At 39.4% G+C, this 26,805-nt stretch overlaps 1 long non-coding RNA gene across 1 annotated transcript in view; it reads right to left on the bottom strand.

Annotated features, from left to right (window-relative positions):
* LOC107321121 (uncharacterized) overlaps window positions 1–26,805 on the bottom strand; it is a 382,609-nt gene that overhangs the window by 68,425 nt on the left and 287,379 nt on the right. The window contains exon 5 of the long non-coding RNA XR_014945662.1: window positions 8,607–8,707. This is a non-coding gene — a long non-coding RNA (uncharacterized LOC107321121). The remainder of the gene's footprint in view (window positions 1–8,606; window positions 8,708–26,805) is intronic.

Genomic DNA, 26,805 nt, shown 5'->3' with positions numbered 1-26,805 from the left:
CTAATTCCTGGTTCATAGGCATATTGACTGGAAAGCACTGCAGTGCTCTCTCCTCTACACCAACTCCCTTGACTTCAGCAGGTTTAAAAAGAAAGATGAGTGGAGTGAATGCTCCAGAGAGAGCCCCTAAAAACAAATCTGGGTGTGCAGAACACATAGACAAGGCATTGAGCTGAAGATGAGTTGTAACAGGTGCTGCTTCAGACCTCAAAAGCTACGTACTTAGCTTAAGTTAGCTGTAACCATAACAATCAACAGACAGTGCTGAGAAACATAATTCATTTCCACCATTCTCTTACTCATGTCTAAAAGAAACCTTTCCGAATACAAATTATCACACTTCTTCATGGCTTTAGCAGAACTCAGAAAATGATTCTAGGTGGTGAGGGAAGATGAATGTGCTGTCTGTAGTCTCAAAGCACCTATCTAGTAGATGGATAAGTAATATTTTCTGCTGTCCATTATAGTACATTAAAGATTTTAAGAGAGACCTGAAGGACATGAGGAGGCGGTGGCAGGTTTTTGACTGAAAGCAGTAAGAGAGTCATAACAGGTCAAGATATCAGTGCTGAGCATAGATATGGAAGATGCTGGCGGTGGCAGAGCAACAGGACTGCAGAACGGATATGAACTGACACAAACACATGTGGTAGAGAGAACCTGGGCAGCCTTTAAAAGCTCCTCCTCAATAATTTGAAGAGTGAGAACCAGTGTGGGGACAAACTCATCACAGGATAGAGTCATAGGATAGCCTTAAAAGGTCGTTAAGTGATAGCCTTATCCACCTGAAGTGAGAGCAATATACAGGGCTAGACTCATATAGTAGTATTTATTACCTAGCTGCTACAAGTACAAATGCATATAGCAAGTGCTGAGCAGTGAAGAGTGATCCCAAGTGATGGAGCTGTGTCATATCAACACTCTAACAGATCATGAACAGGAGAGAAATATGTTCAAAAACAAAATCTACATCATTAAGGCTCAACAACACGTTCTTAGGATTAACCAGGCTCTACTCATTCATTTACAGGTATAAATGTACATCCACCACTACTTCTGCAGCGCAGCAGGCATAAGGTCATGAGTCAGAAGCAGTATATGTTCTTCCCCTGGTAAGATCAGTCTTGAATTGGAAGGACAGTGCAGTAAAGTCACGGGATGAGTTCTTATCTAAAAATATGTCCTGTGCTCTGAATTTAGTCAGGACAGAAGCAAAGACAAGTGAGTCAAATATACAGAGTATGAAAAACCAGTTCAATTGCCAAGTGTAAAACTGTGAGTAATGTCCTATCTGTTATCAGTTGATTCACTCAGAGAACTTTCTCCTTGTTTAAAAACCACTGTGACTGTCCCAGCTAATATCAGAGCAATGGCATTTCTCCTGATGACCTTAGATTTGGTTTGATAAGCTCTTCCATCACAGACAGCAACTGTGGAACAGCAGCCAAACTTGGGCACAGCTTTATGAAAAAGCATGAATATTCCGATCTTGTTCCACTTTCTCACAGTAGGATCCATAAATTGATCTTAATCATCTTTAACTGCAAAATATATTTTGACAGTGGCTTGTGTCCCACTTTGGAAGCTACTCAATTTCTGCCATTTTGGAATCTATCACCTAGACATCCTATCCTGAATTTTGATAGCAGAGAAATGACCACCTCTAAAGGAAAGACAGATAATTGATCCAAATAAGTCTTAGCAGCAGCAATGATATCTTTGTGGTATATGACTTGTGTGTGTGGCATAGGCAGTGAGGAGAGGTTGGGAAATTGCATTCATCTTACTCTACTAAGAAACAAACTGCCTCACCAAATGCGACTCTGTACAGAGTCGCTCAAATCGTGTGTATGTCTGTCCAGAGCAGCCAGCCAGCCCAAGGAGAGCTAGCTCTTACTGGTGCATCAGAGAGCTCTGCTTCAAGGTGAGGGCCAGGGCAACCCTCCAAACATTTGGAGAGATGTTGCATGATGAGGAAAATTGTGGCCATGAAGCAGAGGCAGCAGAAATGCGAAGAATGCCTCACAGCTATAGGGCTGCAAGACAGTCTTAAAATGACGCAAGTTTGCTCACCCCCTCCCTAGGCTCCAACTGCTGCAGTGCATTTCACCTGGGCTATGTGCAGAGCTCCAGGTTTACATGATGTAGGAGTTCCCACATGGAGAAAAGATAGAAGAGGTAGAAGTACAATATATTAACTGAGGAATATTAAAAGAGAAAAGCAAGGGGGTTTGATGTTGATGTCTCCAGGCAAGGGCAATAGATAATTTTGATTAGCGGTTGTAACCACGCAGCAAAATTAAACTGTGATCAGTAATTTGATGGTATGGTAAAACATTTTGTCTGTAGAGAACTGGTGCCTGCAATCAATTGTTTCATAAATAGAGACAAGCCTGGAAACAACTCAGGACTTTTTGCAGATAGGCAGAAATTTAACCAAAGACGAGGATGGATCCTAGATTCACTCAGTGTGATTAAATGCATGTTTGTATATTATCTGTTGCAAAGAATATCTGTGGCCGTGAAAGATCACCACTAGTAGAGAGGCACATGAAATGTCAGCTGCTGCTTTCAGGGAGTTGAGCAAGATCTATTGCCTGGTGATAATTAACTACCTATCAATAAATGATAAGAACTCCAGGAAACCAACAAGAGGAAGAAGTTGTTCAAAGGAGAAAAGCAAGTCATTAGAAGGAGAAAATGTACTGGAACATCTACAGGAAAGAGATAGCACATATGAAGGTGGTGGAGGGTGGGTAAGAAGCTGTCAGAGTTGCAAGCATCTAGCTAGAGGCCAAAAAATGAAAAAATGCAGAAAACTTCAAAAAGAGGCCAAGTTCAGTGTGCTGCACTGACAGAACTTGATGCAGAATTTGTTTCTATTGCATTTAATTGACCAACAGCAGGAACTGAAAAATATTTAAAGTTAAGTTTGCCAACAGAAAAAAAAAAAAAAAAAAAGAAAAAGAAAGAAAAAATGAACAAGTCAGTTTTCTACAGACAGGTCAAACAGCTCCAGTACTCCTAATCTCAGCCCCTGCCAGACACTTGCCCATCACGCTTCTCCAGGCAAGCAGGAGCACTTACTAGCAGCTATACCTCCCCAGACAAGCTGCTGCTCTTTCACGTGATGAGTCCTGTATTAGTTGCTGGGAAAATTGGTGTTTCATTGGGCTTTCTGCTTAATTTGCTTTGAAATAGTCCATAGCTGCTTCTTATCTTCTGTATGATTCCTTAAGTGCCTTCGGTGAGCATATTTTAGGCCTAATTACAGGGAATTACACTGAGATATAATGCTGGATCAGAACGCTATGTAGTAAGAGAAGGGGAAAAAAAACAACTAAACAACTACTGCTTTTCCCTAAAACAAACTAGGGCATGGGTAGAGTGGTGCCCTTGTCTGCAGTGACTTCTCTTTCTTGGTGCTGCTAAATTTAGATGATATTATCTGAGTTTTAGGCCCTCAGTTCAGCAGTAGCAGAGCTGCTTGCAAGTAGGGATGTGACAGCAAAGAAAGGAGAGTAGGAAGGAGAGAATGCTTAGGGTGCCAGAGCTGACAGGTTGCAAGATGTCTGTTTTGCAGGTATTTCCCGATTCTTTTGATTTTGTAGTCATCAGAAGCCAGCGAAGTGACAAGGAAGTCATTAGAAACAGCGGAATCACATTTCTGATGTTTGTTAAGGATAAATTTCTAATCTCAGTGAGGATGAAGAAATGGCTGAAATAAGATACATATGCTGTCTAGCATAGAAATTGAAATGGAGCCACAAATCCAGACAGCAAGGTTCCTACACTCAGCTATCCAGTTAGCAAATGATTGCAGATTTTTTTCTTGTGTGAAGGCAATCGTGTAAGGGACATGGAGGAATCGCAGTCATAGAAACAAAGAATTACAGAAATGTTTGCATGTTTAAGCGACCCTTAAAGGTCATCTAGTCCAATTCTCCTGCAATATACAGGGACATCTGCAGCTAGATCAGGTTGCTCAGAGCCTGGTCCAGCCTGATCTTAAGTGTCTCCAGGGATGGGGCATCCACCACCTCTCTGGATGGAAGCAAAATTATTATTGATGAGGCAAATGGGTGGAACATTATTGGTGCAAGAAAAAAGCTTAAGGGCAAACAAGATAAATGCTCAGATAACTAGGCTTTATTAATCTCACTTCTTGTAGTGAAGCTCATTTTCTGTTTCATTTTTAAAGATATTTGGACTTTTCTAAGACAATCTGTTTTTTGAAGGTTTTGGGAAGAGTCAAAAAGGCAAAAGTGGGAAGCAGCTCTCCATATTGTTTTAAAGACCAAGCATGGAAGAAAACAGCAGAGACTATGAATATGAAGAAAGAGGGGAAAAAGTCTTTAATATGATCTACATGATGGCATTTTATTAACAATGCAGCATACCAGCAGAACCAGAATTCTGATGATAGCATTTGTGCTTATGCCAGCTACACAGATTATGCTGTCAGAAATCACCACCTTTTCTGGTACTTCTGTAATTCTCAAGTATCAAAGGTGTAAGGAAGGTTAGTGCTTAAGGAAAAAAAGGTAATGTAAGTGTTTTCTGTGAGTAATGGCTTGCCTAGAGCTTTCCCCAGGGCTGGATTAGATTAATCTTTTGCTTTCCTCTTCCGTGGAAGCTCACTTGGTGTCTGAACACTGGCAGTTACAGTGCGGGGCCTCTCCCAGCTCATCTCCGTAGGGCAGCCAGCAATGCCCTCCTGCAGTCTGACCATTTCCAGTGTGCAGCTTTACACTGCTCTCACCTTGTTCTTTCTCATGCAGTTTTCTTGAAATAGGCCTGATAATGCTAATAGTGCTGCAAAACATCATCCTTACTTTTCCTCACATCTTCTGTCCATGCAAGGCCACCTCATTCACAGCAGTGGTGGCATAGCCTGGTTGCTACAGCTCTCTTTAAATTTCCAAGGCAAAAACCATGCTGCCTAAAGTTTGCTGAGGCTTCAGGACTGCCTGTGCTTAAGGAAGCTTCGGTGTAGAAATGTCTGTAACCTGCTGTTTACGCCGTGGTAATGCAAGGTCTTCTATGGGATTTATTTGCTATCATGTTTTAACTACGCCAGGTGAGGACACTGTGCGGTTAATATCTATTCCCTGTACAAAGAGCCAGCTGAGTTCATTCCACACATGTGGATGAGAGACCAGACTGAATCAAGTTTGTTTTAGCTGTTAAATCACATTTCTCAATTGTTTAAATAGTTCAGGCAGGATTTGCACAGTAACATTTTAGCTTTTTATAGCTGTCAAGAAGTAATACAAATAATTACTACATTCCCTGGTGGGTTTTATCTGATTAAAATGACATGTCTGCTTATGCAAGATATTTGAAAAGAGACATTCAATAAAGTCAGTAACATTTAATTTCCCTTCTCCTCCTTTTTTTCTTTTTTAAGCTACAGTTGGTATTTATTTTAATGTCATGTTTTGATGTATGTTTGTGGTTTTTTTTTCTAAGGAGTTTACATAATGGAACAATTTAGCAGAATATTTTATGGACTTGCAATGAAATATTTCTTCACAGTGTAGCAAACTACTAATGTACCTTGTCTATGCTAAGCACTACTATGTCTGTCTGCCATGACTGCTGCAGATATACTGCTCAAGTTGAAGGGAGACATGATGGAAGCCACAATTTTCTCCAGACTCAAACAAGAACTGTTGAAGCAAGTAGGAACTGATCTGAAAGATGCCTGTGGTGCCATGACCTTGGTGACCTTACATAGAAGAAGCCTTTTTTAGGATGTTTTACTGATACAAATGATTATACATTCCTGATTGCAACTTTTTACTGTTTCATCTGTTATCCATCTTAATATACAGAGATATTTCCTGCAGAAGTCTTGATGCTGTGCCAACATTCAGGGCTTGGCTTACTGGTACCTAGTTGGCAAAAGCAAAGAGCATAAATTTTATTTTTATATTTGATTCTTAACTCAAGTAGACAATGAGGTTTTCAGGTTCTGTAGTGCAGGTTCTGGCTAATATATTTTGTCTTAAACAAAAATGCAAATGGTAGGCTTTATGTCTGCCTGAGGGAGCCTTGAGCCACAAGTTCCTTTACTAAGGGAAGCTTTGGCAAGGCCAGGCATATGGCAGCCTGCCTCTGGAGCCAGAATATAAGAGATGGGAGCATACTCACTCTGTGCAGAGGGCAGATGTCTGCAGTACCAGCACTGGTAGCACTGGGTCCCTAGTGTTCCCTATCTCATGGCAGCTCTCAACATGGAGCCCTTGCCTTTTAGTGTTACTCAACACCTTTAAACTGACAGAAAATACTGCCTGGTTCCCATCTTCCCTACCCAGCTATTAAAATAGTCAGCAAATCCCCAGCTTTTTTTGTGCTTTATTTCCTCCTTTTTTATGGTTTCGGTATAGATGTGACATTTCCCTCAGTTTTGTGAGACTGCTAAAGATATTGTGCTCCATTTTAAAGCTGTCAGTGGTCTGCCTTTAGATTTCTGTGCAGATTATGTGAGACGAGTGAGGTTACATGTTTTATAGTTTCTTTCTTCCCTAGCACTGCCCGTGTTGTGAATCCTATAAGGCAACACATTGATATCTTGCTTGTAAAAATGATTCTGTGAAATGCAGCTTCTTATATTACTTCATCGTTACTAATGTTCATTGATTTCTACTAAAAGTTCTTCACATGCCCTAAAACACTGTATGAAAAGACACAAAAATCTACAGCAAAAATGAAAAACAATATTTCTTTTTATCAGCACTGTATTTCTCTGAATCTGATTCTTGATTACACTGAGGCCATCTAAAACTGTTCCAGAGAGCAAAAATAGCAAAAAAACCTCAAAGGAATTTTAGGTATAATTTGTTCCTTCTTTAAGAACAATATTTCCTGACAGTGTAATAAGAAATAGTATTGGTTTCAATGAGAATCTTCCTCTACTCTTGCAGATGCTGAGGATATTGAGGAAAGGGCAAATACTGATTTATATGCCACTGGTTTTAAATCTGTACATCAAAATACAAAATACTTCTCATCGGCCTATCCTAATAATTCTACACAACCAAAGGGAGAACACAGGAAAGCTTCATAACAGTGATAATAAGCAACTGCAGAAACATTTATCACTCCTGATGGCAAAGATTAAAAAAACTCACCATTTATTTCAAAGAGATAAGTATGACACCTTAACAATTCAGTCTTTTCCTTATTGCACACATTTTCATTTCAAGCCCTGACAATATTAAGGAAGAAATTTATTGGAGTTCATCACACAGGCTGAATCCTGTGGAACCAAGGTATTTATAATGATGCCAAAGTGACAGTGTCAACAGTGATTTAAATCATTGAGTCACTATGATAAATGTTGTGTTGTCCTAAAATTTAAGGGATGGACTGGAAACATAAGTCACTCCTAATAAAAAAACAAAGTCAGTGGCAAATGGTTTGCATTCACAAAACCCATCATTACCCAAAATAAAAGATTGGATGAGAGGAGCTAACAGTGAAGTTGTAATATCCACAAGACAGATGCTCATGATATGTCATGAGTCAGTGAGATAAAGACAGATGCTCTGTGTGAACATAGTACCTACTTTTACAAGTCAGCACTGTGTATATCAGTGGATAGATACAGCAGAATAGGACGAAGTACAGACGGAACATTTTTTTGTCTTCCAGACAGCAACTGTTCTGATAATTATTTTTGTTGATAAAGGTTTGATGTAGATTGAATCTCAATCAACTTGCCAGATGTAGCCAAGGATTTACTGGAAAGAAAGATGTAGAGGTGGAGAAAAAAAAACAGATTTCTGTCTGCAGGTCCTGTACTTTATATACAGGTAGGAAGTGATGCAAGAGAATGAGGAAAGGGAGGAGATGTTGCTCAAAATACCTGAAAGAGAATGAGATAATTGAATTGAAAGCAATCAGGGAAACAAACAATAAAGCAACAACAACAACAACAACAAAAAGGGAAAAAAAAGGAATCTTGGAGATAGATTTAAATTCAGAAGTAACCGCTGGAGGATTAAATAAAAAAGACACTGGGAAGACAAAGCAGTTAGACCACCAACTCAGTATATAACATACAAGAAGGCCCTTCCGTGTCAGGATCTGAGAAAGCAGGAGAAAAGCACAGAGGTAAAGTGTCTTCAGAAACCTGACAGACCTAATGGACGTACTATGGCATGCTCAGTCTCTGCATCCTTCCTCTTGTTCTCAAGTACCCAGACTCTCAAATTTCTTTCTTTCCTTCCTGACTTGTTAAGCTTCTCACTCAGCACTGTCTAAATGGTCTCGCATCAAATCACGTTTCTCAGGCACCTCTCACCTGGTCAAAACACACTATACCAAAATCTTCACATGTAGAACATCCTCACTATTATGATTCCTGTTTCTAATTTGTAATTTTTAAAAAGTGTTTATTTTCATACATTTCTGAATTGGCCATTTCTGTTCGCCTTTCAGAGGTGATCATGCACTGAACAAGCTGTAGGAAATTCTGTTACTAAGAGGTTTGTCAGAAAATTTCTCATCCTCCTACAAGATCCTTCCAAACTCTCCAAGGCCAAAGTGTCTTAAGTATTTCCTCCCTTTCATCAAATTAGCAATTAAACTCACCTCACCTTGGGAAGGTAATTTTCCATCAATTTCGTGTGCAGCTGCCCAAAGTGTGATAGAAAATGCCCTTCAGCAATTTTCATACCTCAGCCAGTTAGTTGTAGTTCTGGGGGAAAGAAAAAAAAAAAAAAAGAAATTACCAATGACAAAGGTGATACAAAAAGCATTTATAAATGTACTTATAACATGGAGCTGGATGTTTTAAGACTGAAAATAAGTGGTTATTTCCACCTAACTTTTTAGGCTGAAAAGGAGCAATTAGATATAGTTGAAAGGTGTTGGTTGAATTTGGCATGAAGTCAGATTGGACAGAAACAACATAAGAAAAACAAATGGCTGTAGAGAAGTTACTCTGAGTACATTTTCATTATGCTTGGGTAGATACATATGTGCTTTCACAAGCCTGCAGTGTGTATTCACAGTCACACACTTGTTTTCATGTAGTCTTTCCACTGTGGTCTCAGCCTCCCTTGAAGAGAGGTATGACTGCATCAGTGGCACAGAGGAGGTTGAGAAGCAGCTTAGGTAGGTGATCATGTGCCAGGCTCAGTGGTTTAATGTAACTTTTTTCATCTTCTTCCAAATAAATAAAAGCAAAATCATTTTCTAGACTGCAGCAAATAGGTAAGGTTGTATTTAGAAAAATGTACTAGCAGTGGTTCATCTCAGGAGAGCTGCCTTGGGAATGTTGTAGAATAGCCTTTTTGTTTTTGCATGACCATAAATATGTCTTCTGCTTTAAGGGTATAGTCCTTAAAAGATTTACCCTATGGGAAGAGCTTCAACAGAGAAGAACTATTCCTTTATGTGGAACTGTGTGCTACAGTGAGCAAAATGAATGTAATGTAGGCTATTTTTAAAAGCAAAACCGTGACTTTTGCAAAATTATTCTACGTATTAAGAAATTATTTTAATCATTAAAAATTGCTTGCTGTCTTGGGGAAAACGTGGGAGAAGATGATATAAAGGGCTTTGTATTTTTTTTTTCTTTTTTTAAACAAGAAACTATTCTACTTAAATCTCTCTCAGATGAAATGTTATAATTGTCATCTTTCAAAATACAGGTTCAAAAGTTGAGTGGACAGCCCGCTAGACACAGAATGAAAATTCAGCTGTCAGAAGAAGCTCTTGTGGAGGAAGCAGTGAATGAGAAAAATGGGCCTAACTTTTGAGCTTTTTTTTTGTCCTCCTTTGCGCCCTTCATAGGTACCCAAGAAGAGCAACCAGAAAAGTCATAAAGCGAATCAGTTAGCAGTGTTTGTATTCACCCTTAAGCAGGATGACAGACATGCTGGGGTGGGCAGGACCCTGCTGTGACGGAGAGATGCTCAGTTAGTTATCAGCCTCACAGGAGGGAATCCTTTTTGCTCTCTGGATGAAGCAGTGCTGGGGTGTGCATGCACAGCCAAAGCTACATGTTGAATGAGACAACCAGGCCTGCCAAGGAACCAAGGGCTTCAGTCTGAATTGGATGCGTATGAGTTCCCATGCGGGTTTCTCTGTACTGTGTACTTCTGTTTAGGTACTACCAGCATTTAAAAATCTGACTCATGCAGCCTTATTTGTCAGGGTAAATGGAGAAGGATGAAAAAAATTAGTTTTAGAGCTGGCTTATTCTGAGATGATAGCTCTTTGAAATGTCAGCACTATTGATGATGGGTCTCCTTCACCCACCTAATTAAACACATCTACTGAAATGTCAGTGCTGCCATCCAATGATCTGATGAACAGCTCTGGCTGGGGGACATTCTGACATAGCACAGTCAAACTGTTGGGATACTGTGGTACTTGTCAGATGTCCACGTGGTCCACAGGTGATGAAAGATTACTGCAGACAAGGAGGGTCAGTCAGCATTATATAAAATAATTAGTCTCAGTCTAATTGTACTTACTTTGCTAATATGTAGTGGATTCATATGACCTTTTCCTACAGTTTCCAGTTTTTGACCTGTACTACTGCCTTAGCAAATGACTGTCTCTTTGTTTCAATTTGGACTTTATTTACTGAAGACATAGGAACTTGTTCGCTGACACTCAATGAACTCTTACTGCACAAGGAATATGTTAAAATTTCCCCTTGAGTTATACTTTGCCTTCTAGTTCTACCATAGGAAGACTAACATACACCATCCCGAAGAGAAGAACTCCCTAATATCAGAAAGTATACAAAGCTCGATATACAGTTTAGGAAAAGTAGGTCATGAACGTCTCCAATTATGTGGTATCATAAAAAAAAAAAAAAAGAAAAAAAGAAAAAAGTTTAAAAAAAAAGTTAAAAAAAAAAAAAAAAAAAAAAAAAGGAAAGAAAAAATAGCCTTTAGTTTATCCTGGCAAGAAGTGTTCCAGGAAATGAAAATCTTATAACTGCTGCTGCTTGTCAAAGACCTCGTGAAAAAGAGATGGAAGAAAGTCACCAAAGGAAACTTGAGATGAGTTGTGGGACCCACTGCTCATTTTCTTTTTCCTTTGCTCTTCAAGGGAATTGCTTTCACCAAGCAGTGTAAAATATCAGGGAGCTGCAGACAGCTTTCTTCTGGAATTTGTGACAGACTGTTGTAGAACAGTGTTAGATTCCATTATTATGTAAAAGATCTGTTTTTGGGGATAGCTCATAACATTGTGGGCCTGTGCTGCAAGAATGAACGAACCATTTCAGCTGTCAGTCTCAATAATTACTACACCTTCTACTATTACTGTTTGTGGAGACCAGACCATTTTTTATTAAGCTTTATTTTAAAAAAATGCAATTTCTTGCCCAGGCCCACAAACCCCAGGATGAAATATGTGCAGATTTTTCTTCCCTCAAAAGAAATATACTATCGGAGTTTTGATCTTCTGCAGCTCTGGGTGAAATATTCTCACTTTCATATCAGAAAACACAGAGGTATAAGAAGAGTTCCTCTCTACTTCTGTTGGACAGCCGTAGCTCTCAGAGGCTTTCTAGAGCAGACGAGAGAACTATTGTGCTAGACATCACTAAACATACAGCAGGAGACTGCGTCTACTAGAAAGAGTTTATTTTCCACACAGAGAAGCTGCCTAAAGGGTGGGCAAAGGAAAGTGTTGCTAACTATATTGCATAAACAAGGAAACAAGATACTAACAGTAACATCTAAAACTCCTCAGATGCATTGAAACTTCTTGAACACTCCTTGTAAGCAATTGGGGTGATCTTGTTTCATGTGTTGGAAACTGCTTACAGCTAAGGCTGAAGACCCCTAAGACAAGTTACTAACTTGGTAGAATAAATGAAGAACAACACTACAGTAATACTTGTTTTGGTCCTTCTCATGGACAGTGCCTGTGCTCTGGACAGTGCTCTGGACACAGAACCTATTCCCATTAGTTTGGATGTATTTCCTTGTCCTGCTACAGTTGGAAAAAGCACTTATTTATCTCTGTGCTTCTAACAGTTTGTATTCTGAACACCTGATTTTTGAAACTAGCAAAAATTTCTTTCCTTCTATTTCTTGACTAAAATACTCATCTTATATATTCCCTTAATTCTAGCAAAGCAGCTGAATCTTGCAACCCAGGACAATCTTGCAGTGTTGCCAAGTGCTAAGCTGAAGGAAGAATATATTATGTGTGGTTTTTTTAGTTCCTGCAGAGTGTAGACATTTAGATAAATGAGAATGTATTTAGAGTAATCAAGTGTTTCTCAAAGAAATAGATTTAGACACCTAATAGGGAAGAGTGACCTGAAAGGAATGAAAGCAAGGATGCTTGTGGTAAGACAGCTGAAAGTGTGAGGATAAGGAACCAGTGAACTCTAGTCACCACTTTGTATTGCTCCTTCCAAAACCCAAACAATGGCGGAGGAAAAGCTCACTATGGTGATGTCAGCTGGAAATTATAAGTACATCTGGATACTGAAGAAAGTACCGATGTACTGGTTGCCTTTTGATTTCCTCTGAAACAGAACAGGAACCATTCTTTCTCTTCAGTCAGAAGACAACTCTTTGACTGATTTTCTCTGGCACCAGAGATCACAAATCATTATTGGACTTCTTTTGGCATTCTATTTCTGTGTTTCGGGGAAATTCAGCTAGCAATTTCTCTATCCACGCCTTTATTTAACTTGTAGCTGGTGTTTCCTGTTGCCTGAAGTAGAGATCATACTCATCAAATCATCTCTTTGTTACCATTTGTGAACATAAGAGAGAATAATTTATGGCATTCATGCATAATCCTACGTTTAACAGTTCCTGAAGGGTTTAAGGCTTTTGTCTCTATTGCTTTAAAGAGAAAAAAAAATCTCATAGGCTCATGTCATAGTTGAAAACACTCTACTTCCATTATACATTAAAGCATATGCAGGAATGAATGCCTTTAATTCATGTAAACCCAGCCCTTTTTCACTGTTACCATCTAACATCTGCCGAAACTGAAAACAGTAGAGAAATAATTTGATTTCATAATCAAATATCTGTACAAACCCCATTTCCTCTAGCATAGCTTTTACATTTGTATTTAAAAGAACTGCCCAAGGATAGTAAGTTCTGCCTCATTTAGAGACAGAAGTTAAAAGGACCTACTGTGTGATACAGGGCAAAGTAGTATTAAGAGATCTGGATGAACTTCAGGTCTCACAGCAAGAAGAAAGCATACCACTTGTGTGTGCACCAGAACTAAGTCCAGGGACAGGTTAGCCCACTGTAAGTCTTGTCTCATGTGTTCAGTCCATCCACTGCAGTGTGTCCACAGCAGGTTCTCATGTGAAGGGCTTCCAGGAAGGGACCAGGCTCTGGTGTATCCTCGTGTGGTCTCTCTGGTGGAGCAATACCAGCTTACACCATGTCCAGCTGACGCTGGTGAACATGGGCTGTTGGAATCTTTGGAGAATGAAGGGAAATAACTGAGGGCTCATCCAGCAATTAAAGGAGTAATCAGCCATTAGGTTAAACACCAATTTAATAACATTAGTGTATTGCACTTGGACCTCCTAGGGAAAAAAATAAGCTTTACTAACTGCTATATAAGAAGGAACTAATTAATCCTTATTACACACTTCTCCAAGGGAGAATATGTAAATCTCTTCTCTCTTCACAGTCAGGGAAATTCAGGTGTTGGGAGTAATTTGCCCGGTGCCTGTCAGGATACCAATTTGAGAGGAATGGAATGAGCTAGCAGCAAGCAGTGATTCTATCCAACTGAGGACAAAAATGACCTCTTCCCTGGGAGGATCGGCTGCCTAGTGTCATTCCTCTTTTTTTATCCTGTGGGGATGCTGTTACTCTCACTACACGACAAGTCACTGTAACTTCACAGGTATGAGAACGGCAATACATAACTAAAGCGTAAAACAGGAAGAAAAGGTCAATGTGGGGCAGAACCCCTCTGAGACACGTCTTTCAATGACTCACTCTTTTCTTTTGCATGTGCTCTACCTTCAGGTGTTAAAATAAGGAGGTTGCCACTCATACCTTATATTCTCTCCTTCATTCAGGTCTCTGGTTCCCTACTCAATTTTCTCAGTTAAGTGTAAGCAAAAGCACCAAGCACCGAGAGCTCCTGCTGCAGACAAAGTGCTGCTATTCTGCTTCTACAGGCTGCTGCTCACACTGAGCTCTGCAGGGGAATAGGCTGCATGAACAGTGAGAGAAAGAGCAAAAGAAAATGCCAAGCAAAATTAACTTCATCAGGGAAAATGCTGCCTTCCTGGACGTTTCTAAGTCTCCCTTCTGCATTCTATCTCCCAAAAGAAGAAATTAGCTGTACAACTGCGGAAATTTGCAGGGAACTATAACAACATGGAGGCAAAAACTGAGTGGCCTCCAAGGTTTTTGCTACAGCTTGAAAGAGGTGTGAGACAAAAGAGATGATAGCTTCCTCTGAAGGGAAACCTCTCTTGCTGCTGATAGGTATGTCTTGGAACAGAAAGAAGTTACTGCCCCATGCAGCTGGCTGTACTAGAGAAACAAAGCCCAGTGCCACCTAAGTAAGAGAGAAGGCAGGAGCAATGGAGTTTGCTGAGAGGGCTGCATATCGGCCAGTGTTTTTGTCAGCCCTCCAGAAAATCTTCATTGTGCTATTTTGTACTTCCAAAAACGTTTGATGGTGCTTTTGGAAAAAGGAAGTTGCTGTCTTTTACTGTGTATTGCATGATAAAGGAAGAGTCCTTTATCTTCTTTCTGCCTTAAGGAGAAAGACAGGAAAAAGGAGGAAAAACACAAATAAAACTAATTTGACCTAAAATACATTTCTGAATTTCTTTCTGAATTTCTGTTAAATTTTGTCCTTCATCAGTGAGTGCTATTGGCACCATTACTTGAATTACTTAATTCCATGTAGATTAGGGAAACTCGCTTTTTTTTTTCTTTTTTACTCATCCTGATGTGATTCAACTTCAAAGGAATAAAATTACAAGAGTTATACCAACAGCAGCTGAGCTTCCGAAGATCAGAGATAAATTGTCATTCTCTTCCATCAAAATGTCACCACAGTTTACAGTTTTCTGTGTAATGCTCACCCTGTGATAGGTCAAAGCAGAGGGCTTGGACTCAAAGAGTTTTTCCCTTTATCAGTGGGAGTAGGTATTACAGGGGATATTTTTTTCTAATGCTAGCGGGCCAATTTATTTTGGTGGAAGTTAACAACAGGAACAATTGTTAAACAAAATGGATAAACAGCAAGACCTTGACTCTTGGAAACATATTTCAAACTTTAAACAAATCATTAGTCAAGCCATTTGCAGATATTTTCTTTCATGTTCTAGTGCATCTGTCCCTTAAATAATAGTTTGAAAGCCCTTGAGTGCAAGCCTGAACAAGATTTCACTAGAAATCACGCATGTCATTACAACTACTCTTCTTCAGAATAGGTTCACTCCATTTAAAATGTTAATACTACTTCCAAGGAAAAGCTTATTTTAGCACCTAGCAACTGAAAAAGCAAAAGAAAACAGATTTTAAAGGCAGTGGATTTTGAAGAAAGCACTATGTGACCTCACCTTAAATCCTTCCCTGGCCTATCCTTGTTGTATGTCATAAATTTCTTCCATGACATAGTTACAAGTTGGGTAGAGGAGGAGAGAAGAAGGAAAATCATGAAGGACAATTAAGAAAACTCCTGTCCAAGATGTAGTATGGAAGTGTGTAGGTTGCTCAGGGCCAGAAGCAGTGTTGCTTACCTTGTTAGTTACCTTGAACACCTCTAGTACCTATGTTGATTTGTAACATCACTGACTATTTACATCCTCTTTTCCCTTTATTTTAAAATTCATTTTTCATTTTTATTTTAGGTAATCAGCTGGTTTTATCTGCCTAATCAGCAGGACTTTGGCTATCCCATACCTTCCACAGGTCACTTTGCCTTTCAGAGTACCCATTCCATGCTCAACTTTGCTTAACAGCTTAAAATCAAGTTTGTTTTGCCACAGAGTCTCAAAGGTAGCATTTCTTCAAATCTATATGGACTAAAAACCATGTCCCATACAAAAACAAATGCTCCATACATATACCTCTGTACATGTTGAGGAAACACTAGTAACCATACCATTCACTAGCCATCAGGGATTCAATTGCTGAGGGGGAGAGAGTAGAAATCTGACATCACTACTTCCAAATCTAAGCAGCTGCTAGTTAATGGTGGGGACATGCTGTGCTCCAAAGTGGGCAAAGCATATTCCTGTGGAAAGTTGCTTAAACATGGGATGTTAAAGCCAGCAGTAAATTTTTTCAGACGGCTTGTGGTGGCTCAGTGTAATAGACTATTATTTGCTACACTGTTGCTCATGAAATATTGTTAGCAGGGTGCAGATCATTCATCCATTAACACCCCATGAAGTCACCTTGAATCCCATGTTTCCAGAACAGTGGAAAAAAACCTCTATTTCACAGCTGAAAAATATGCCGTTTAGATGCTATTAAAGTGCCAAGCAGAGAATGTAGTTATTTCAACAATGCTCTTCTAGCTACCACAATTTTTCAGCTTTAAGATTTCATCTGGAAGAGATGCAAATACCTCTCCAGCTGATCTGAACATACAGTATGCCAGAAATCAATATGACCCTTTGACTCTTTGGCTGTAGTTCACTAAGATATTTTCAAGTTATGTACTGTAGATACGTTGGTTGCTCCAAAACTAATGTGTCCTATTTATTTCCATGGAAACTACAACAGATACAAAGAGCGTAGTAACACTGTTTGATGGAGCAAATTCTCAGCTACAAAACACTATTCCTCAACATATTCGCCACCATTAGCTAAGCTTTTCCACCAGTGATGAACAAGAAAGAGCCTGTGCGTTGTGTTCATAAGCTTTCACACCAGTGGAGTTGACCCACTGCCCACCACCTCACTGTGCTCACATCCATATTTATGGTCTCCAAAATCATTTAGCAAGTGTCAATGAATGTCAGTGGGTGCCATTTTTCCTGCCTGGAGGAATTCAATAACACACCTTTGCTTCATACGCACCTCCATCTCAGATGCCATTTTGTCAGACTGCCCCTTTGGTGCCATCTGTCACATAGCAGCAATATGTAAGGGAACAGTGGTGGGAAGGTTCAACCTCTGTAGGCATGCCACCAGTATCTACCTCTGATGTCTTGGGTATGATAAATAATAATAAAGCATAATAAAATAGGAGTTGTTGCTTTCAGAGTAGCACTCATATTTTTATATATTTAATAACATACACCCTATTTAATCACACTGGAGTGTGAAGGAAAACCTTTCATTCTCATGATTTGTTGCAGGCAAAACACAACAATCAAGTGCAAGATCAAGAGAAGAAAATCCTTGACATTAAAGCATTTCTAAAGCAATCCATTTCAAGAATTTTCCTACTCATCTAGTTTAGAAGCTGATGTCTGGGGAAAGATAGACAGTTTTGAACTCTAGTGAACTATGAGAGGTCATGGACAAAATATTGATGGTCCCTCAGTTCAGATTTGTTTAATTGCAATACTACGATACTTCTTTCCCCCACCCAAAGGAACTTACTGACAATATTAACATTTACATAGTATTATTTTTAACTTCAACTTGCTGTTGTGGGCAGAGTGGAGTGAGGGGTAGCTCACACATCTCTGAGCTACTGTGTATGTCTACTTTTCCATGGATGCAGGAAGACTGAACTAGTTCAGACAAAGACACTTTCTTCACAATCAAATGCTTTATTTTCAGACTATGAAACATTAAAGTTGTCAGAAATAGATGGTCCTGTAGAGGTGAATGAGCTAACACTGAGTTCACAGTGCCATTTAATTTCAAGGGGGGAGAGAAGTAACTAATTTTACTGCTGCGATATTTTACTATGAACAAGATGCGAGGTCAGATAAAAAGAGCCAAATATTGAAGGACTGAAAGAAAAAACAAAGGTCTTCAAGTGGAACTACATGATTCCCTGGAAGCCTTCCTTTCTTACTGAAAATGTTCACAGCTTTTGAAGTTCAAACAATTTCAAGAATGAAATCTGGACTTTTATATCAGCCATGAGACACAGTATGCAAAAGAATGAACATCAGTCCAGGATTTTCTGTCTGGCTTTTATCTCTTGACCTTATTTTGCAAATACTCTTTTCTCTTGATTTTAACTGCCCTGTGAAACTCTTGGGACAGGTGACATTAGCCATACAGCTTGTGTTTGGCTGTTCTGATGCCATTTGAGGGAGATACTGGGATCTAGGATTAACCTCATATACTTCACAAAAGATGTGGTAAGGTGCAAGACATGGGTCTCAGAAATGCTAACCAGGAGTTAGTGAATTTCTAGGAAACATGACCCAGCAGAAAAAATAAAACCAAGTTAAGAGAGTACAAAAATTGAGAAGATGTCACAGTAAATCATTAAATATTCCACAAGTTGTGGCCTTGGGAATATGAAAAGTAATAATGGGTTTAAGCTACAGCAAATGAGGCTGATAAAAAAAATGAGAAAAGCACTGAATGTTAAAGAAAAACAGACTCTTGAATGACCTGTTTGGGAAGATGGAGAAATTTGTCTGCACGAATGATGCTTTTCAGGACAGGTCATCCATGTATCTCTTTGAGATCTGGTCTGGGTGAGGGGCTGTGAGATAACTGCTCTTTTGTTCTGTGTTCCCGTGTTTACTGTCCTTAGTTATCATATCCCTCATTAGATTACCCACAACACATTTATTGAAAGCTTGGCTAAGTAAGCTTACTCTTCCTCCTCATTAGAGCAATGTGTGATGGAGTTTGTTGTTATCTTTTGTCTGTATGTTTTTCTGCTGGGGAGAGCTGGCTTCTTTCCCAGCATCTTATAGTGTTTGCAGTACAATAGGAGCCACAGGCAGACATTTGAGGAGAGGCTGAGGTGGCTAAACCAGACAGTTTGGGACCATTTAATATGGTGGATCTGTTTGTAGAGCACCCTGCCTGGCCTCTGGGCTGCCCCATCCAAGCAAATGGTCATACCTGACTGCCCTGTGCAGTTCTCTCAGACATCCAAAGGTACCCTCTGCCTTGGCATCCAAATCTCACTTGGCTCTTCAGTAGCAGACAGGCTACAAGTTTCTTTAGTGCAAAAGCCACCATCCTCTCTACATTCTGAAATGACTGACTGTGCACACTGCATAACCATGGTCACAGTGGGTATAAAGGAGCACACAGTAAGACACCGTAGGAAACTCGATCTAAACATTTTTGTTATTCATACCCACTCCTCTGGGCAGCACAGTCCTTTATTTGCACATATTAGCTGATGATTTGGTAAGTAATCCTGCTGAAATCAATAAGATTGTTATTATTAATTCATACAGAGTCCTAATTACCATGACCAAATTAGACACACATACTTCAGCAAGTGTGGGATGGAATCTCAATATGCCATTGCAGGAGGTGCTGTGCCAGGGAGGTTCTGCAGCACTAGGGCTGATGCTGGCAGGCTAGCTCACATGGAGTGAGTGTGAGATGTGATGCTTCCCTCTTCCACAGCTTTAGGGTGCTATTCTTGGCTACATCTTAGATATTCTTCTGTTTCAGCTTATTATTAGCTTTATCTATTCCCGATTTAAGGGCCTACATATACTAAATAAATGAGACACAGGTACCTGAGTTTAAGGCTTCCAGCTGTACTGGTTGCCAATTTATGCCATTATTTAGTTACACAAGAAAAATAAATAATCTGCACTACGCGTGCTCTGATCCTACACCACTGAAGTGTTTTTGTCGTTGCCTTTAGTGGGAGCATAATTAGAATTCTTATAAAGTGTTTTGTTAAAGCCTCAAATACCTGTGGAAGCCTGTGATAATTAGTTCAATTAAAACTGTATTCTGAAAAACCAAGTGTGGTAATGAAAGCCTGGCATTTGGCGATTTTGTGTAGTAACTCCAAACTTTGCTTAATTTGCATGCTAAAAGCAGAGGTTACAGGTTCCCTTCCTTAGGAATGGCTGTCATGAATATAAGCTAATGAGCTATCACAGATTCTAGCAGGCTTTATGGCCCCACTAAATAGGCTGAGATAGATTTTCAGGATGGGTCTGTGAGCATAGGAGGTGGATTTGGGGGAGCTGCTCCAGTCCTTCACCACCTCTCTTGCCCATCACTTTCCCAGCAGACCCAGTGGAACAGCTGAACCATACACAAGCAGCTTCTTACACATCAAACCTACAGCATAGACTACACTGTGTTGATGCCTGTCTCAGCATCTAGCTTTCATAAATGAATCAACTGCCTCTGCTCAAGAAGTGAGACTTACTTATGGCTGAGGACTTTATTCCACTACGTTTGCCCAGTGATAGCTCAATGAACTCAAGTGGAACTACTGAAGTGGTGATCTCTGAAGAGTGCCCAGTTGTGAAGGCTTTGAGCAGAAGATGCAAATAGAGTTGAGTAGAAATGCATAATCTTTACCACTTTTCTACAAAAGTAGTTGGTAGAACAGAGCCTGAGCATCAATTTCCAGCTGCAAGAGATTAATAGCAGCAAGACTGCCTTTACAGGACGGCTCCATGCAATCCAATGACTCCTAAAAGGATTTTTCCTATAATGAAGCAACTGTCAATAGAAGCTCTTGTTCTTTCATTTGTTCCAATGGAGGTGGTACAAGTTTATCCTTTTAACATGCTTTAATTTTAATAGCATTTTCTCCTTATTACTGACTTTAATGGATGGGCGACTAGCTTCAGAAAAAATTCTGTTTTTGCTGTAGGTTTTGTCCCCTAAAAAGAACTTTCAAGTTTGATGTGGAAACTGCAATATTAAACATCTTATGTTTGAGTCAGAAAAATTCATTGGAGCCTGCCAAGTTTTGCTATGCAAAATTGGATTATTCCATATCCATCACACAGTCAAAACTCACAGTTGAGAACACACAAAAAAACAGCCAAAGCACGCAATAAAAAGAGCTGTGTGTCTTCTATATACTAATTTGAAATGATATTTTGGATTCTTCAGTCTAACACCTGAACATTTAGTGATTAATGCACATAGTGGTCTGTTACATTTGCATCATTTGAAAGGCATAACCTTTAGGGTTTTTTGTTTGGTTGTTTATGTATAACTAGAATCTAGTTATAGTACTTAAAAAGATCTTGGTTTTCTAGTTCATATTTCAGTCGCTTTTCAAGTGAGTCCTCCAAACTACACGTAGTACTTCCCAGAGAGCTCTGCAAAGTACAGATTCTCTTAGCATTTTGAGAGGGCTAATAATTCACTCCCTTCACTCATTTAGTCTATTTCATGTCCATATTGTTTCCAAAACAAAGAAAACTCAAGTTTAGAGATATACAGCCTCAGAAAATAATGGGTCTTAGAAATTAATCAAAAACACATCTTTGCTAATTTTCAACATCTTTAAATCAGAATAATTTAACATGCAGAGACAGGAAATAGTAGCCATTTCTAAATATGTCCAGAAATGACTGAGAATAAACAGAACCAAAGTAAAGGTTGTTGGATGCAGCCAGTAACAAGGACTTCACAGGTCATGTGCAATCACACAGACCAATGAAGCTGAGAGGAAAAAGGAAAATTAGGAGCCAAGAAAGCATGACAGCAGAATAAATACAAGAAAACTGGAAGAACAAGCATTGAATTCTAACTCCATATACACCATAATAAATCCAAAGGTGGGCAGTTTTAATGGAAGATGTCCTTTCATCTTCTGATTTTCTTTCTGAAATGTTTAATCTGCTGGAAGTTCTTCAGCAATACAAACTTCAGTATTGTCCTACAGCACGAAAACACCTTTTTGTTGCTGTATGTAAATGATGGAGAAGAGGTACTGCATGTTTATAAGTAGTTCTCTAATAATAAACCCCTGGGTTGTGTTGAGGAAATGAAACTAACTTCTTTATCATGTCTGACACTCACTTTTTTTCACTTTTTTTTTCTTTTTTTTGTTCCTTCTGATCTTAGTAAAATGATTATATGTTCTGAGTTCTGTAAGACCAAAGCACAAATTTCTCTCTCTTTAAAATGTTCTGTATTTTTCAACTTAATCAAAGCAAAACATCACAGTGGATACTTCCCATGCTGCCTTCTTAAGAGAGTTACTGCCCTTGTTTCTGCAGTAAATCTCCAGTAACCTGATGCTGGTTGGTAGCCACAAGTAGGTCCTTTCAGTTTTCTTCAGTAATTTGTAGGACTTGTCTCCCTTTGCTTCATTAACTGCTTCCTCCTTGCTGGCTGCTTTCTGAGTGCTCACATAAGAATTCAAAGCACAAACAAGATAAAGTCATGGAGCTTTAATTTTACTGTAGAATTAGTCCTGGATCCATCACAACTGATACATGAGATTATTTGCTATTGAAAGAAGAGTTATCCTGGGCCCCAATTCTCACAGCACCACTGAAGCTAAGCAGTAAATAAGGAAATGTAGCATTTAATTGAATTAGACATTAGTGCTCAAATAGCACTTGTTGAGAATAAGCATATGAAACTATCAGTGAACAATAACAAACAATCTGGAATTGAATTTCAAGTTGGGTGACCTCGATGCGTTAGCTGGACTCCTCTGGAAACATTTAACCTTCTTATAGATCCTACTTGCCTTAGAAAGTACTCAACATTTTTTTAATTATCTCAGCTTACAGCTATTTAATATGTTTAATTACATAATCAACTAGACATATCCTGTTTGCCGCTCACTGTGACTTTAAAATAATGAATAAAGGCAGAAAATTCAATAACTGTTAAATAATGTTTTATATTGTTACCACAACAGTACTTTTGTAAGTTACTAATCACAATCATGCAAATGTTAATTAGGGTTATTGCAGCACAGTTTCTGTTGGCTGGAGAAAAAACAATTCACAAGCACAATCACTGGTATCGTACTGCCTCAAATTTCAGGTCACTACACAATTACTGAAACAAGAAATAGAAGCTCTTATGGTATATGATACTCACTGCACAGAAGGTATATCTGCTGGAGGACTAGCCTTCCAAACCATTTCCTTCCTTCTTTATCTCCTCTTGTTTTACTTCCTAGTGAAGAGTAGGATCCTTCCAAATACATTAATGAAGAAAATAAAGTAGAGAGAATGAAAAAAAGCACAGGAAGGGAGAATTTCTAACTAAGCTGAGCAAAGTTAGCAAAGCTTAGCATACTTTGGCTTCAACAGCTTTTCAGCTTCAGGATCCTTCAAGGCTGAATAGCATGTACATGTTCCACATTTTGAGGATTCTCTCAAGCCATTCCCTTACATTAAACTGTTTCTCATTTTTGCTAGGTTTACTGCCTGGTTTATGTTCCTAGGAATGTGTAAAGAGGATGCCATAGAAAGAAATTATACGTCTCTGAAAGATCACAAAGAATATGGAGTGAATAGTTCACCACATACCACTCAATGTCCACAGGTTAGAAAAGACAGTGAAAAAAATGCTGATGCTTTGCAGAAGTTGGCAGATAAACATTTGTAAGAGTAGAAAAGAAAGAATCTGGGTTAATGGAAGTGGAAGGAAAAAGATACAGAACTGTCACCCAATTCCCTGCCTCACTGCTGTTGAGAAACACATTGCCACCTCGCTGGAGACCGGTAACTGATCAAGTTGCCCATTAACAGGTTATAAAAGGTCTAAAAATTGCTGCTTCAGATTGGTGGGGATAAAATAAATTGCAGCGGGCCTGGAAAGCATACACTCATCTTCAAAGACAAGCACAAATCATTCATTGGCATTTCTGGGAGGGAAGCATCAAGCAAAGATACATTTAAGGACAAAGCAAAATGCCACAGCACACAGTCCACTGAAAGAATGCTGATTTTGGTGCCAGCAAACACAGGCACCTGTAGAATCCTTGGTTGCATTCTCTTTGGTGTTTGCTCAGTTCCTCTCCCTGCTGCTGCTGAAGTTTTCTCCAAGTGGGCACCCTTCTCCACTTGTGTCTGGGCACCCTTCAGTCCTGGCACAGGAGCTGGAGCCACATCTTTCACAGAAAGCAGATGCTGCACAGATTGAGCTCACCATGGGCCTCTTGAACTTAGCCTTCCTATCTGAGTTCCTTTGGATGTGCTGTTGGAACAACAAAAAACGGGCAGACATCAAGAGAGAGCAAGAGCCTGCTATTGGAAGCTGTCTCTCCTGGGGCATGAATCGATGGGCCACGCTCTGATAGCCAAGAGATGGGTGAAGAAGTTTTTTTTTTAACTCTATATCCACCATCTGAGTAGAAGAGAATAAATGAACACCAAACTTGGTCACACCTTTCTTCACACAAACAGCTTTTTTTGCCCCCTAGTGTACATCTATCACAGTCCTCTGCTTTGCACTAGAAAGGAGACAGGGCACATAGCCTGTGCCTTTCCCACTCATGTGCTTCTGGCCATATCAAGTAACAAAGCCCCCTCCCAGGATCACTAAACAATCGACTTTGTAAAAATGACTAAAAATTGTAGAATTTAGAGACAAAATTAGATTAATGGGCTCTGTCTCCTGATATTGATTCATTCCCAGAACCTTACACTGCCCTGGTTTGGATCAGGCCTGCAGACCACATTTGTTCTTTGGATTGGAATTCGCTACAGAGGCTGAGGCAAAACTTAGTCCTAGTCCCTGAGTTCTAGCCACTCATCCCTCTCATGTTACTGTTGCTTTTTATGTGTCTGGCCTGACATTTTTAATTAAAATCTTCCACTTAGACTCTTCTCATTCAAATTTTCTGATGTCTGCAGTCCTCTCTGTTATCTATTGCGTATCTTGAAAAAGTAAGTGGAAAGTAGCAAAATCTATAGATGTTTTAGGGCATTCAATTTGCCTCATTTGTCCAAAGGAAAATGCACACATCAACACACTGTCTGAGCTAAAGAACATCCAGGAGAGTGCTGCAAGGGAACAAGCTCTGGTTTCCACTGAGTAAGCACTGTAATTTCTTTTGAAGAGTCTGTTGATATGAAATAATGGACCAATAAGCCTTGGACTAAATTGACTATCCATTTTTGTCTCCCTAGTTAATGTTGCATCCTGTGATTATCTAGTTTCATTCTCTTATTTCAGCCGAAGGAAAGTATTTTTAGTAAAAAACCACAGCATCTCTTTTCAAAGGCCAGGGAGTTTAATTGTGGCCAGTCAGTAGCAAGCACTTAATTTTGAGAAAAGAGAGACCAGCACCGTGTGTACTGCATCAGTGTCCTGCTTTGACAGATTAGTTGGAGTACTATTTTCAAATTCGGCCCATTCATAGAGAAAACACACTTCTTAATCCTCCCTCCTGGCCCTTTTAGACACACTGCTCCTCATAGCCCCTCAGTTTACACTAAACAAGTAAGAAAGTGCAAGTGTAACTCAGAGGCGTGCGTGCAATACTGTTACTGCAGGCAGCAGAGAGCAGTAGCTTTCATCTCCCTGAAGTGGGCAAAACACAAGTGAGTGATGTTAGAGCAACAGCTCTGGAATGGCAATCCATCTTCCTCTCACCTGTGCCAGGTACACAGCAAAAATGGAATACAAAGCAGTGCTGCAGAACAGCACTAACCTAACTCAGCTCAGAACTACAAGGATCATAGTAAAAACAAAAGGATAGCTTACTTCTTGGGCTTTGTCAATATTCAGACTGTCAAGAAGTTCCTTTTCTCCTAACTGTGGTTACTTCAGTCCAACTGTGTAAGGTATCTCAGTTGTAGGAAAAGAAAAAGCTTTTTCTTCAAATCAAGTTTTCATCACTTTAAATCTGGCATACATGTAGTCCCTTTTTCTTGGATAAATAGGAGAATTTGGTATGGAATGATTTTCAGGGACTCATGTGTTAACATCTAGGTTAGAAAAGTAATTTGTGTATACTAATGGTACAGCATGGGCTATTTATCAACTTCCAGAACCTGGCTTGATGAATAATCATTAAATATGCAGAGGATGTTTAACTTATTGAGTTAATGAATAAACTAGGAATTACCTATCATATTTTAAGAATAAACTTGATTAATCAGCGATTTATTATTAAAAGCATCATTGTAATTGCAAGCAAAGAACCGTAACCTCTTAAATACGTAGCATTTTACTGTATATGCACACAATAAACTAGTCTTTGCTTGAAAAGAGGAGTCCAAAAGATGAGATATGTGAAGAATGAAATAACAGCATATAAAATAAAAATAAAAGCAGGTCACGTACCCAGATCCTTCCACAGCATTAGGAATGATAAAAAAACAACAACCAAGCACACATAAAAAAACCTCCAAGTAGCAATTATGAGAGGAGAGTGCTTTTACAGAACCTGAATTCCTACATTCCTTCCAACAGACACACTAAGGTTGCCCAGCGCCACATGAAGAAACAAACTTGAAGGACAGCTCTACAAAGGGACATCTATTTTAATTCATGTGGTTAAAAATAGCAGACCTGGCAGCCATCATCATACTCACAGTATGCTGCCTAGAACTTCATGACTCAACACAGACTAAAAAACCCATCTCCTGAAGCAGGAGCTCAGGACGCTGTTTTCAGCCAGAAGCTGGCAGAGTAGTTGCAATGACACATGGTTGAAATGCATTTTCCAAACTGGCGAGTTAAAAAGAAAAAACACTCTGAGTGAGCAAATTCAATAGAGCACAAAAGGAAAAGACTGGATCTTTATAACCACTTTCCCCAGCTCATATTGCAAAACTAATGAAAAAACATTTTCCAAATGTAACTGTAACCCTGGGCCTTTTGTCTTTGATCGAGATATAGCACACACTGGCTGCAGGCCTGTTTTGGGGCTGGTTTCAGCACTGGGTGAGGTTATGGGTCTTGTCACCCACACTGATACCACCACTCCTTCTCCCATTTCTTATGGGTGGTGGGCAGTGGTCTC

Source organism: Coturnix japonica, chromosome 1 (assembly GCF_054131305.1).
Source record: "Coturnix japonica strain WE chromosome 1, WE-NBRP24, whole genome shotgun sequence".
Classification (NCBI taxonomy): Eukaryota; Metazoa; Chordata; class Aves; order Galliformes; family Phasianidae; genus Coturnix; species Coturnix japonica.
This window is presented reverse-complemented; position numbering and strand designations above follow the sequence as displayed.